Genomic DNA, 12834 nt, shown 5'->3' with positions numbered 1-12834 from the left:
ACCCATCACAGTTACCTGGTGGGCTTGTCAATATCTTGTTAGCTTGCTGGGCCTTGCCCCCAGAGTTTCTGATGCAGTGGGTCTGGAGGCTGCCTGAGAATTTGCATTTCTATCAACTTCTCTGGTGCTCTTGCTGGTATGGGAACTGCATTGGGAGAACTGTGGCTTGCCTGGAGCCTTGAGGGCTGTCCGTGCCCCAGCCCTGGAACCATTACAGGTTCCTGAAGGGACATGCTGTGTCAGGCTTTGATCCTTTTGTGTAAGTTGTTGCTGCTGTAGGAGATAGTCTTCCTCTCGCCTTCTTTTAAGATACAGTTTGAGTGTCACTTCCCAGGAAGCTTCCTCTGACCCCTGCAATGATTGCATAGCCTCTGTGTTTCCATGGCAGCCCATATATGTCTCTGGGAAGGCTCCATTCCCTGTAATTGAGTTGTAGTTTTATTTATGTCTCCCACCCAGCCCCCCAACCCCTGCCTGACTATTAGCTCTTTAAGCAGAGATATCATCTGTTAATCTTTTTCACCTTTCTATCCCTGGCACCCTCAGTGTGTACCGAAGATACTCATTAAATAAATTGAATCCTATAATCCTACTTGTGTCTTAAAGAAGAGTAATCCTATTTTAATTTTTATTTGCATTAACCCTTAAATCATGCCTAAGATTTTTTTTAAAAGATATCAAGATAAATTTCAGCAGCGCAAAAATAGTGAGATAGAAACTTTCAAAGCTGCTATTTAACCCGAACAGCAGGAGCTTATTCTCCACAAAGGCTGATATTTGTCTATTGATAACTTCTCCTGCCTCTGGTTTGAAGCACTTGAGTTATCCTTTGGTCCTTCTCAGCCTTCAAACATTTTCAGCCTTGGTTTTATCTAATTGGGGAGTTAATAGATGGAATCGCCCAGGCCACCTTTTTTCTGAGACTAACAAAGATTAGTGGGCTATAAACTTACAGTCTCCTTGTTCCCAGCCAGAGAGGCCAACTGAGCTCGCATGTGCCTTTTTCCACGTTCACATTGCCTGGGTGATTTCCAAGAAGAATATCGGTTTGATCACTTATATCGCCCTTTGTTTTCTCCCCGCTCCCATCTCAGATTATTAGTTCTTGCCAAAATGTCAAGCTTCAAACTCGCACAAAGGCGTTTCCAAACAAGACCATTCCTGGATTGTAGACATTTCTTCAAGGGGTTCCCTGGTCTTTTTATGCAAGTTCAAAGGAAAAGTACCCTTTCATCTTCTGGGGAAACGGAGGAGAGGACACAGGTCCACAGTGCTTGGGTACCTCGGAACAGGCCTTCTCCCCTGCACCGTCTCGCTCCTTTCCCAGGCTCTACTGTGTGCTGTCGATTGGAGAGCTGTCCCTTGCATTTTAGCTGCATCATTCTGCTTCCATAATTTAACAAACAAGCAGAGAGCAGCCCTTTCCTTCGGGTGGATGTGCGGCTGAATTATGTATTCCTTCACACACCAAGTAACCACAGCTTGCCTGGCAGTTCAGAGCAACTGGTATTTCCACCCAGTTATTTGGAAAGAACCGCACGCTGTGCCAGAGCATTGTTAGTCCCTGAGCACCGTTGGTCTCATGCCTGTTCTGCGTGTTTTGTAGTTCACAGAAGTAAAGCATGAAGGAAATCAGTCTGGTCTGCGGGCCTGTCCTAGTCCGTTTTGTATTGCTATAACAGAATGCCTGAGACTGGGTCATTTATAAAGAAAAGAGATTTTCTTAGCCCCAGTTCTGCAGGCATTGTGCTGGCTTCTGGTGAGGGCCTCTCTGACCCTCTGTGCCACTGCATCATAGCGTGGCACAGAGGGTCAGAGAGGAAGGAGACATGTGGAGAGGGACAAAATTGGGAGGAGCCTCACTGTATGCCAACCTGCTCTTGAGAGAATGGATATATTCCCAGAGAACTATCCAATCTCAAAGGAATGGAAACTCACTACCTTGAGAAGGCACCAAGCCGGCCATGAGGGATCCAGGCCCGTGACCCAAACACCTTCCAATACCACCACGTCGGAGATCATATTTCAACCTGAGTTTTGGGGAGGACAAACCAACCACACATATACCGTAGCGGGACTCTGTTGGCTGTAAGGGACAGGCAGCCCTGAGATAGCTTGAGCTCAGATGGGAGAGGGTTACTTATGATAGGAACCCAGCATCAGGAAGCGCAGCCAATGGTCCCAGGGATAAGGGGCAGGAAACAGTCAGAACATGAGCTACCTTTGATCTCTTTTCTGTTTTATGCATCTGCGGGTTCTCTCATAGCGCACAGGGTACATCCCACCCAGTCTGTTCCAGTGTGAGGGAGACTGAGGCTGACAAAAATTACTACGCCCAACCTGTTGCTGAGTCACGTGTCCAACCTTGCTGAAATCATCTGTCCAGAGAGTAGGAATGGCCCTCCTTTATGTGGCTCTAGTACTCACCCTTTGGGTGGGGCAGCTTTCAGAAAGAAAGATATAAATCAAGAAGGTGCCTGGATCAATATTGGTCAATATTGGTTATCTTCTGTATCCCATATTCTTCCAAGAAGATGATATAAAAAATAGATTTAACAAAACTAAACCTATTTATATTCACACAGAATATCATGCAAAAATAAGGAGCCATAAGTTCAAGGAGAAGAAAGATGCATCTAGAAGCCTTGATGGGGAGAAACTTCTTTTAATGTGGGACTTCAAAATTAGTGGATTTCAAAACTCTGGGGCCATTCACCCAGAATTCTTGAAGCAGAGTGCTAAGAAAAGAAATAGAAAAGATTTGAAATTAAATATGGTATCAGTATTCTGACTAGAGTTTGTTAGTTTTTTTTAAATGAAGAGGTATTTGTAGACCCTGCCCCTGGAAGGATCCACAAGCTGGTGCCCTCAAGAAGGATCCTCAAGAGATAATTGGAGGTGCTGTTGTCACTCTGTATGTGCATGTTCTCCCGGGTGATCACAGTCCCTGCCAGCCCTGTGCTCTGACCTGGGGTTGCAACTCTCTTTTCAGCCCTTGTGAGTTTGTGTTTGTGCACGTGTGTGTATGTGTGTGCATACATATCAGATAGAGTACATGCAGCAAGTGATCCAGAAGGTCAGGCGGGACAGCATCTGATCATTGTGGACAAGGGTGTTGTCTTAGACTTGGAGGAAGCAGGACTTGAAGCTGGAGTTGGTGCTGACCAGTCGTAGATGGTGGGGATTGAGGGGGAGGTTAAGAAATATTATGGCGAAGGGGGTGGGAACTATAGTTTATAAGACACTAACTATACCAGACACCTGGAACAGTTCTTTGGATCTCACTCAGTCCTCACGTGTGTGGCCCCTGCAATTACTTAGTGACACTCCTTAGGTGCCATTTATTATCTCCTTCTGACAGATAAGGACACTAAGGCTCTAGGAAGTCAGGAAACCCTCCAGTGGACTGGGCACGGTGGCTTTCACCTATAATACTAGCACTCTGGGAGGTCAAGGAGGGTAGATTGCTTGAGCTGACAAGTTCAAGACCAGCCTGAGCAAGAGCAAGACTCGGTCTCTACTAAAAATAGAAAAATTAGCAGGGCATGGTGGCAATAGAAAAATACGCATACGTGGGAGGCTGAGGCAAGGGGATTGATTGCTTGAGCCCAGGAGTTTGATTTTGCTGTGAGCTGTAATGCCAGAGCACACTACCCAGGGTGTCTGAGTGAGACTCTCTCTCAAAAAAAAAAAAAAGAAAAGAAAAAAGAAACCTTCAGGGGTTCTTTTGGCTTCAGAGGAGAAAGCAGAGGACTCAACAGGCCTGCTGCCTATCCTGTGTGTTCCGGCCCCTCCCTCCAGCCTGCTGAGCACTGCACCTCAGGCTGAACCCAGCTGTTCCTTTGCCCTCAGTGCTGTTTCCTGACATCTGCCCTTTACCTCCTTCCTGGGTTTGCTTCTGCCTCGCTTTCTTAGGGAGACTTCCCTGGTCTGCTCTCTGTTCACATTGCAATGCCTCTTCTAGCCTCTGCCACGCAATCAATCCCCTGACAATGCTGTCTTCTCACCTGTTAAAATTCTGCACAATCTACTTATTTATGCTTCTTCTTATGGCCTTTCGTTCCCTGAACACGCCAACTCACAAGAGCAGATGCTTTGTTTTGTTTACTGATATATCCATAGACCCTAGATGACTGTGTTGCTTGTAGTAGGTGCCCAGTAAATATTTGCCAAATGAGTGACAATCCCAAGATCCTGGAACCACGAAGCCCTAGAGTCAAGGTTCAGCAAGCCAGGTGTGCTCAAGCCACACAGAGGAGGCAGCCAAGTAGGATGAAGAGAAGGGACAGATGGTGACTCTGCCCAAATGGGGAATGTGATGTTTACAAGTCACACCACCTTGTCATGAGGATTCCGGACAGTTTGAACATACAAACTGGGACACCAGGACCCAGTGGCAAAACTGGGATTGACTTTTTGCATATTGAGTTTTCCACTAGGTCAGGCTTACTCCTTTGCCATGGCAAGAATTATGCCTAGAGGCTTTTATTTCTGAAATAAATAAGTCCCTGCTCCATAAAGACATTTATCTTGTTATAAGTATTTAGCCCATAGTTTGGACCTCTCTACCCCACCTACCCCTACCAGAACTGCACTGTGTTCAGGCTAAAGTATCAGAAAATATCTACTATCTAAAAAATATATCTAATATACTAATTAAAAAAGGGTTACAGCTTCAAGAAAATACATCTTTTCCTAATGGCACTCTTTCTCTTTGCCTTGTGAATTATTATTTTGAGTATGTTTATGGGATATTAAGCAGATGCTGGGGATATAATTATCTTTTTTTAAGCAAAGAGGATTGCTAAGCGTTAATTTAAGAGTTGCCCATGAACTTGATGTACATTATATACATAACCACTTCTTTGTATGGATAAAACAAGCAGAGGGTGTGGAAATATATAGAGATTTTTTAAACCATTCATTTTTTTAAAGTATGCAAACAGAACTTTGCTTCAAAGAGAATTCAGATAGCAGCCAAAATACCTATAAAGGAAAACTGTTCTTCAGAAATGCCAGTAGATTAAGCTGCTTACGAAATGGGCCCCTGAGAGTCATTTCAGTCAAAGAGGACCTAAGAGTTCAGAATTTTGAAGTGTTGTGGTCTCCGTGCAGAAGATGCCAGAAACATGGGCATTGTCCTCAGCAGCTCCGTCTTCTACCCCTCCCCCTTCCCATCATTTCCAGTCATCACTGAAAATGTCACTTTTGCTCCTCAATATCTCTCAATTCGGTCCACCACACCCATTTCCATCATGATCAGGCCCTGCCTGTGTTACCATAATCAACTCCCTGGGGGTCCAGTCTGGACTCAGGGGTATTAATTGCTCTCAGATCCTCATTTTCCCAAAGCACAGACCTGCTAGAGGCCTGGCGCCTAGCCCACCCCTGCTACCCTCAGGGGAGTGACTGGATTCCTTAAGGTGCCACACAGGGCTACACAGGCTGGTCCGTCATCTCTAATTGCAGACCTGTGGGTACCTTCCCCTCTTGCCCCATTCTCTGAGCTCCACACCAGTCACTTTTAGACCTGTTAGCTTGCCATGCTCCTCCCAACGTGGGGACTTCCTACACTCTCTTCCCGCTGCCTGAAACTCTCTTCCCTTCCATGAAGTCCTCCTTATGCCTCAGACCCCCACTCAGGAGCCTTCCTGATGGTTCTGGGAGTCAGACCTCCCGCTTATAGCCTTCCTCGGCCTTGTTTACTTCTCCTTTGGAGCTTCACTGGGGCATTTTCACATGTTGCCCTTTGATTATCTGATTATTTTACTGGACTGTATGCTCACTGGGGACAGGGACTCCTGTTTTATCTCAAGAGAAAGCACTGATTAACACAACGTAGGAACTCAGGAAGATTTGTTGAAGATTGTGGGTGGATGGATGAATGGCTTCTTAACCGTTTTTGTACTAGTTAGCAGGGCACTGACTCATTTCCAAGATGTTGGAAGTTCAGCAAGGATGAAAACATCCAGATATGGAAGAAGAGATCTTGCTCTTGCAGGCTTCAGAGAAAAGGGAGTCAGATGTGTCCTTCCAGAGCTGCCTAATCACCTTCATCGTGTCCTGGGGCCATCTCACTTGCCAGCTGTTCCCAAGGGTCAGCTCTGCTGGCTCTCGTCCTGCTAAGCCTGGCATGCTTCCATCAGCTGCCCTTCTGTCTGGTTCCACTGCAGGCTGTGCTCATTCCCTGGCAGGAAAAAGTACCTGTGATGCTGAGATATTAAAAAAGCAATTTAGAGTCTTAGGGCACAAGTTCCATTACACTTTCCTATCTCTGGCTGGCTCTGTGGACAAGCATTTTATGCGTACTAGGAAAGTACTCTGACAATTGTGAACTTGGGTTGAGGACTCTGATCCCGACTCAGACAGCTGTGTGATATTGGGAAAAATATTTAAAATTTCTAAGACTTAGTTTCCTTATCGTAAAATGGGGATAATAACCATACCTAGACATGGCATTGTTGTGTGATTCTTTAGACTAGCATTATTCCATAGAAATATAATGCAAACCACATATATAATTTACATTTTCCACTGGCTATATTTAAAAGGTAAAATGGAATAAGTGAAATTATTTTTAATACATTTTGTTTAACCCAGTACATCCAAAATGTAATTTCAACATGTAATCAATAATAAAGTATTAGTGAGATATTTTATATTCTTTTTTATTCATAGTAAGTCTTCAAAACTCAGGCTATCATTTACACTGAACCAGCGCAGCTCAATTTGAAGTAGCCACATTTCAATACTCAATAGCTAGGTGACTGTATCGGCAGTGCTGTTTTAGCTAATTCATATAGAACACAGGGCAAGCATGCAAATGTTGTTTTTGATCAAGGATAGACCACATACACAGTGGTAGTCCCATAGGATTATAATACCATGTTCTTACTGTCCCTTTTCTACATTTAGGTATGTGTTAGATACACAAATACTTACTAGTGTCTTTCAGTTGCCTACCACTGTGGCTGTGGACCCCCGAGGCTATGGACTATTACTTGTCCATGGCCTATTAGGAACTGGGCTGTACAGCAGGAGGTGAGCAGCCAGTCAGCAAATGAAGCTGGTCCCCATCCCTTGCATCACCTGAGGTCCTCCTCCTGTCAGGTCAGCGTGAACCCTGCTCTAAAGCCCACATGTGAACGCTTGAGATTGCGTGCTCATTATGAGAATCTAATGCCTGATGAACGGAGGCGGTGATGCTAGCACTGGGCAGTGGTTGTAAATACCGATTGTCATTAGCAGAGAGGGTTGACTGCAGTTGCTTGCAGACTTGGATCAAAATTCTATCAGTGAGCAGCAAGTGACAATTAAGCTGCATCTGGTGGCAGGCTTTAAAGCGGCAACTTGATGTACCCGCCCATCATTTTATTTCCCACTTCCCTTTTCGCCTCCTTCCTGCAAATACACACTTGTCTCAGTCACAGTTTTGGTAAGCCCACAAGCTAACCCTAGCTTGTAAATGAGTAAAAACTGAATGTCGCTGGAGAGCTTCTTTGAAAAGGGGAAAAAACCCAATGATGAAACAGCAGAAGACTCTAAGATTACCAACAAAAAGAAAGCTGCATTTAAAAGAAAATACCCAGAGCTCTAAGTAAATTACAGGTTCATTGCAATGGGAGATTCTCATTCTTCAAGCCAGATAATACGTGTTGACCAGCTATCCAGCAAAACCGTGAACCCTTCAAAACTGCCTCACCACATGGAGACTAAGTACCCTGCCTTAAAAGAAAAGCATTTGGAATTTTTCAAAAAAAAAAAAAATGCGAACACAAAGAGTAGAGGTAGTTATTGAAGGCAACCACTTTATCCAATGTGTCTGCCCTGACAGCATCATTCTCAGTGGCTAACAGCACTGGTAACGTTAAGAAGCCCTTTGCTATTGAAGAAGAGTTGATCCTGCCTGCTGCTAGGGACATTTGCTGTGAGCTTTTAGGAGAGGCTGCATGAGATTCAAAAGGTGGCACATGTTCCTCTTTCAGCTGGCACTGTACTAGATGAATTGATGAAATAGCAGAGAGGATTGGGACGCAGTTGCTACAGAGGATTAATGAATCACCACCATGCGCTGTCCAGGTTGACAAATCTACCTCTGTTGACAACAAGGCAGCAATGCTTGTTTTGTGCAATATATTTTTCAGGAGGATGCAGGCGAGGATATGTTATGTGCACTTGTATTGCCAACCAACACCACAGCTGCAGAACTGTTCAAGTCTTTGAATGATTACCTATCAGGAAAACAGAATTGGTCATTTTGTGTTGGTGTGTGCAAGGATGGAGTAGCTGCCATGACTGGGCCACTTTCTGGTTTCCCTGTCACTTCAGGGAGAATGACAGCTGTGTTCATGTTTGTAGACAGAGCGGCTGCATTCGAAGTGAAATTGGAATTATGGGGGCAATGAGTGAACATTGAGGTTTTTGACATGCTTCAAACATGAGCAGAGAAGAGATTGAGCCAGGGCTGCCTTTCTCCCAGCTGGTGCATGGTCACCTATCTCAGCTTTCAAAAGAGTGTGAGCATCGCTTCCCAACCACAAAAAACCCCAGAATTGGAAGGAATGGATCTGGGACAGATTTGTGAATAAGCCAGATGAATGGACTTTGTCTGTGGCAGAAGAGGGTCAGCTGCTTGAGATCGCAAATGATGGTGGCCTTAAAAGTATGTTGGAGACAATTTCAAATCTCCGTATGTTCTGGACTACAGTATTGCCACAAAATTGCCACCCTGGTATTGCCACAAAAGCACTGAAAACCCAGCTTCCAGATTCCAGCATCCTGTCTTGGTGAAGCAGAGTTTTCTGCAGTGACGGCAAGGATGATGGGATTATGGAGTAGACAAGATGTAAGCAATATACTTGGCGTGTCACTGTCTCCCATCACTGCTAGATGGGACTGTCTAGTTGCAGGAAAACAAGCTCAGGGCTCCCACTCATTCTGCATTATGGCGAGTGGTATGACCATTTCATTATATATTACAATGTAATAATAACATAAATAAAATGCACAATAAATCTAATGCTGTTTGAATCATCCTGAAACCATCCTCCCTACTCCCGATCCATGGAAAAATTATCTTCCATGAAACTGGTCCTTAGTGACAAAAAGGTCTCTGGTATTCAGCGCAGTGTGGTTTGTCGCCTGGGAACAATAGGCCACGCCATCTGTCTGTGGCATTCACACAACAACAGAGTCTTCTAATGATGCATTTCTCAGAACCCATCCCCATCGTTAAGTGACACGTGACTGTTTTCAGCCATACTTAGCATTCAGCAAATGTTGGCAGAATTATTATTTGTTTTAAAATATCAAAAATTGAGTTGACAAACATTTGTGCTGCACACTTGCACATATTGCCACGTAGAAAGATGCCTCAACTATGTTTTTACTTCTGCTTCAAAAGAAGGAAGGGTTGACTTGAAGCGTTCTCAGCCGTTCCCTGTGAGAGGCCCTCCCTGGGTTTCAGAATGAGGTCAGTTAGCTGGTTTATGGCCGTCTTTTCTTTGGGAGGTGGGAAGGAAAGGGAAAACTGACTGTGCCTCGAGTGCTGCAGGCCTGATTTTTGGCTCTTCTCTGTTTAATTATTTGGAGCTGGAACAACTTGATTTTAAAACAAAACATATGGCCTGAGAGTAATGGGGAGGACATTGCACAGTGATGTAGCTCTGAAGGTATGTGTTGAGCTGAGGCCCGGGCTTGCGTGCTTAGGTATTGAGTGTTTCCCTTAACTTCAAATTGTGTTCTTTTTCCAAATTCCTAAACCTTTGTTTGGAAATTTGCAGTTAAAGCAGGAAACACAGGAGCAAGATTATGATGGAAATTGTCTGTGAGTCTTCTTCAAATCTCTATTTGTTTCTTTCTTTATGGAAAGCCATTGGTTTCCAAGTTACTATACGGTCCATGAAAGAGAGGAAGGTGGACCCACCATTCAGTCCCTGTGTTCCTGCACTTGACTCCCGTGTAGGCACCAGAGTGGGGAACCAGTTTTTATGTGGAGGCAAGGTTTCTGTCTCTTTTTGCCCTGTCCTCAACCCCTTTGCTTGCTGAAGGAAGGATATGTAATGTCCTAATCCTATGCTATGCAGTTCTAGCCCTAATGCCTCAGCCTTCTGCATCATGGAGGAAATGGGAATTTATCAGGACTGGTGAGACTTGTACTGTTCTTGCTTGAGTTTCTTCTCAAACCATGTGTCTCTGAACAAATTATTTAAACTCCGTAGGCCTCCTTTTCCCTTTCCTAAAAAGGGAGTAATAGTAGTGCCCATTTCAAAGTACATTTGTTGTGAAGAGACATCGCATGCAAAGCACTAAGCACAGTGCCCGGCAAGTGATGAAGATGAGTAAATGTTAGCAGCTGGGCAGGGCCCTGGGGAGGCACGTACCCGACCCTCTGCAGCAGCGTCTAGAGTGGTGATTTTCAGCCAGTGGAGAGGATCTTAGGTGTGCTGCAAAAATTTTTAAAGATCACTAATTAAATAATTTTCAAAAGAAGTTCAAAACACACTTAAGTATTTTTTTTTTTTTTGGTTGCAGCCATCGTTGTTGTTTGGTGGGTGGGGCTGGATTTGAGCCCGCCAGCTCAGGTGTATGTGGCTGGCGCCGTAGCCGTTTGAACCACAGGCCCTGAGCCAAGTATTTTTTTTTTAAACTCTTATTTTTGGCCCGGGGCTGGGTTTGAACCCACAACCTCAGGTATATGGGGCCAGTGCCCTATTCCTTTGACCCATGGGTGCCACCCCCCCTTTTTTTTTTGTGATCAACATAATTTAAGTGTGCCATGGAAGTTTAACTTGTAGGTTTAAGCATGCTATGAGATTTTTTAAAAAGTTGAAAAACACTGGTCAGGTACCACAGCACCCCACCTGTGGCTTGTGGTGACACTGTGACTAAAGGCTGCATCAGGGAAAACATCCAATCGGCCGTTTGCTTTCAGCATTATACAAGTCAGCCGTTTCTCTGTGATGAATTTGGTGCCCCTGAAACCTTAACCTTGCACTCCTATGCTTTCTAGATCTAATGGAACCTGGGTATTTATTCACGCAATCCGTCGTCCTGCTTTGCCTCCATATGTATTAGAGTAACATGCTGAATTGTTTTATTTTAGTACCACAGAGTCCCAGGTCCCTTTGAGTCGTTGGGGAAATCATTTCTTATTTTAAATCTGAAACATAAAATGAAATAGTGCTCTGATCAGGGCAATAGATGGACTGACCACAGTTTATCTGTTGGAATGTCGAAACAAGAAATTTTTCTAAATACTTTTCAGGCAGCTCCCCCGTAGGAGTAAGGGTAAGAAGAAAGGGGGTCTTCAATTTTTGCCAAATCAAGGCATGTTTTTTTTTGTATAGGGCCCAGAACATATTGGATGCTGTCTTGCTTCAGTGTCAAGAGATTGTGGCAAGCTCAGGAAGGTCTTTTAAAAACGCCATCACGTTAGCTGAGCGTTGTGGCGGGCGCCCGTAGTCCCAGCTACTTGGGAGGCTGAGGCAAGAGAATCGCTTAAGCCCAAGAGTTACGTTGTTGTGAGCTGTGATTCCACAGCACTCTACTGAGGGCAACATAGTGAGACTGTCTCTCAAAAAAAAAAAGAAAAAAAACCACCACCACGTGTTCCATGCAGCTAATTGTTGGTCTGTTTTCAGTCTGTTCTTTTCCCTCTGTGATAGCTGTCATCTCAGTCCCCTTGGGATTTATAGTTGTTGCCTACGAAGTGTCAGTAACACCCTGCTGTGACTGGCGGAAACCCTTTGCCAGGTGGACAGTTCTCAGATTTCCCTGAAACTGTAAAAAAATAACCACCCTCCCTTTTTCTCTGCACACCCCTCTCAATAGACAGCTTTCTTGACATTTAACTTAATCAAGATGTTAGTAAAATAAACAATGTGTGCTGCTGCCATCAGGCTGAAACTGCCTGTCAACCTGCCCACTCCTTTTTCTCTTCAATGTTTGGAGAGTAAATTCAGAGTTTCTATTGATAATAAAGATGAGGGAGGAATAAAATGTATCTTTCCTCCAGGTCAGTTATACCCAGTCCTGATCACTGAGCTCTTCCTCCGGGGATAGCTGCATACAATATGTTATCTAATCTCTGGCACCCTACTTATAAAACACACCATTATTCTAAGTGTCATCAAGGGGGAAAAAACAAACTGAGATGCCATTGATGTTATGATAAGACCATTCTGATTTCAGAAGTGTTAAAATGCGGAGGAAAAATGTATATTTTAGATGGATGGAACACAGTGGGAACTAATTAAAATGGAAAGTCTACCCACCTCCTCACCGCTGCTCATTAGCAGAGTTGTGAGATGTGTGGGCGTGTGTGAGGTGCACCCTCGCTTTGGGGCTGGGTGCTTAACACAATCCCATGTGTCATTCATGTGTCTCCTGTCGTAGGTGAAGCCAAGAAGAGTGGTGGACATCCTGAACTATAAGTAATTGATGTTTCTGAAAAACAGAAGTATCTAGGTTTTTTTTGGGGGGGGTGGTTATTGAACTTGATGAGATTCTTAGTACCTTTTGAAAGCCTGATAAAGAGCTCGTTGAGGTAATCAGGGCTCTGAGTGCCTTCTCCGACCTGGGCGGTTGATAATAGCTTCATGGTAAAGAGAGGACCATAAGCTCTCCCAGACTTATGCCGCTGCTTCTCTGTTTTCTAATGGTGCCAGCCCCAGCTCTGTGAGGACATCCACCCTGTCTTCTTCCCCTTCTCCACTGAAAGGCAGCATTAAGACTTATTGGTTAGCTCGGTGCCTATGGCTCAAGTGCTAAGGCGCCAGCCACATACACCTAAGGTGGCGGGTTCGAATCCAGCCCGGGCCCAAACTACAATGA

At 44.5% G+C, this 12834-nt stretch overlaps 1 protein-coding gene across 1 annotated transcript in view; it reads left to right on the top strand.

Annotated features, from left to right (window-relative positions):
• TSPAN5 (tetraspanin 5) overlaps window positions 1–12834 on the top strand; it is a 168021-nt gene that overhangs the window by 123355 nt on the left and 31832 nt on the right. The gene's annotated exons all lie outside the window — the stretch shown is intronic.

Source organism: Otolemur garnettii, unplaced genomic scaffold (assembly GCF_000181295.1).
Source record: "Otolemur garnettii isolate 467f Iridium unplaced genomic scaffold, OtoGar3 scaffold00137, whole genome shotgun sequence".
Taxonomy (NCBI): Eukaryota; Metazoa; Chordata; class Mammalia; order Primates; family Galagidae; genus Otolemur; species Otolemur garnettii.
Note: the sequence above shows the minus strand (reverse complement) of the source record. Positions and strands in the feature narration are given on the sequence as shown.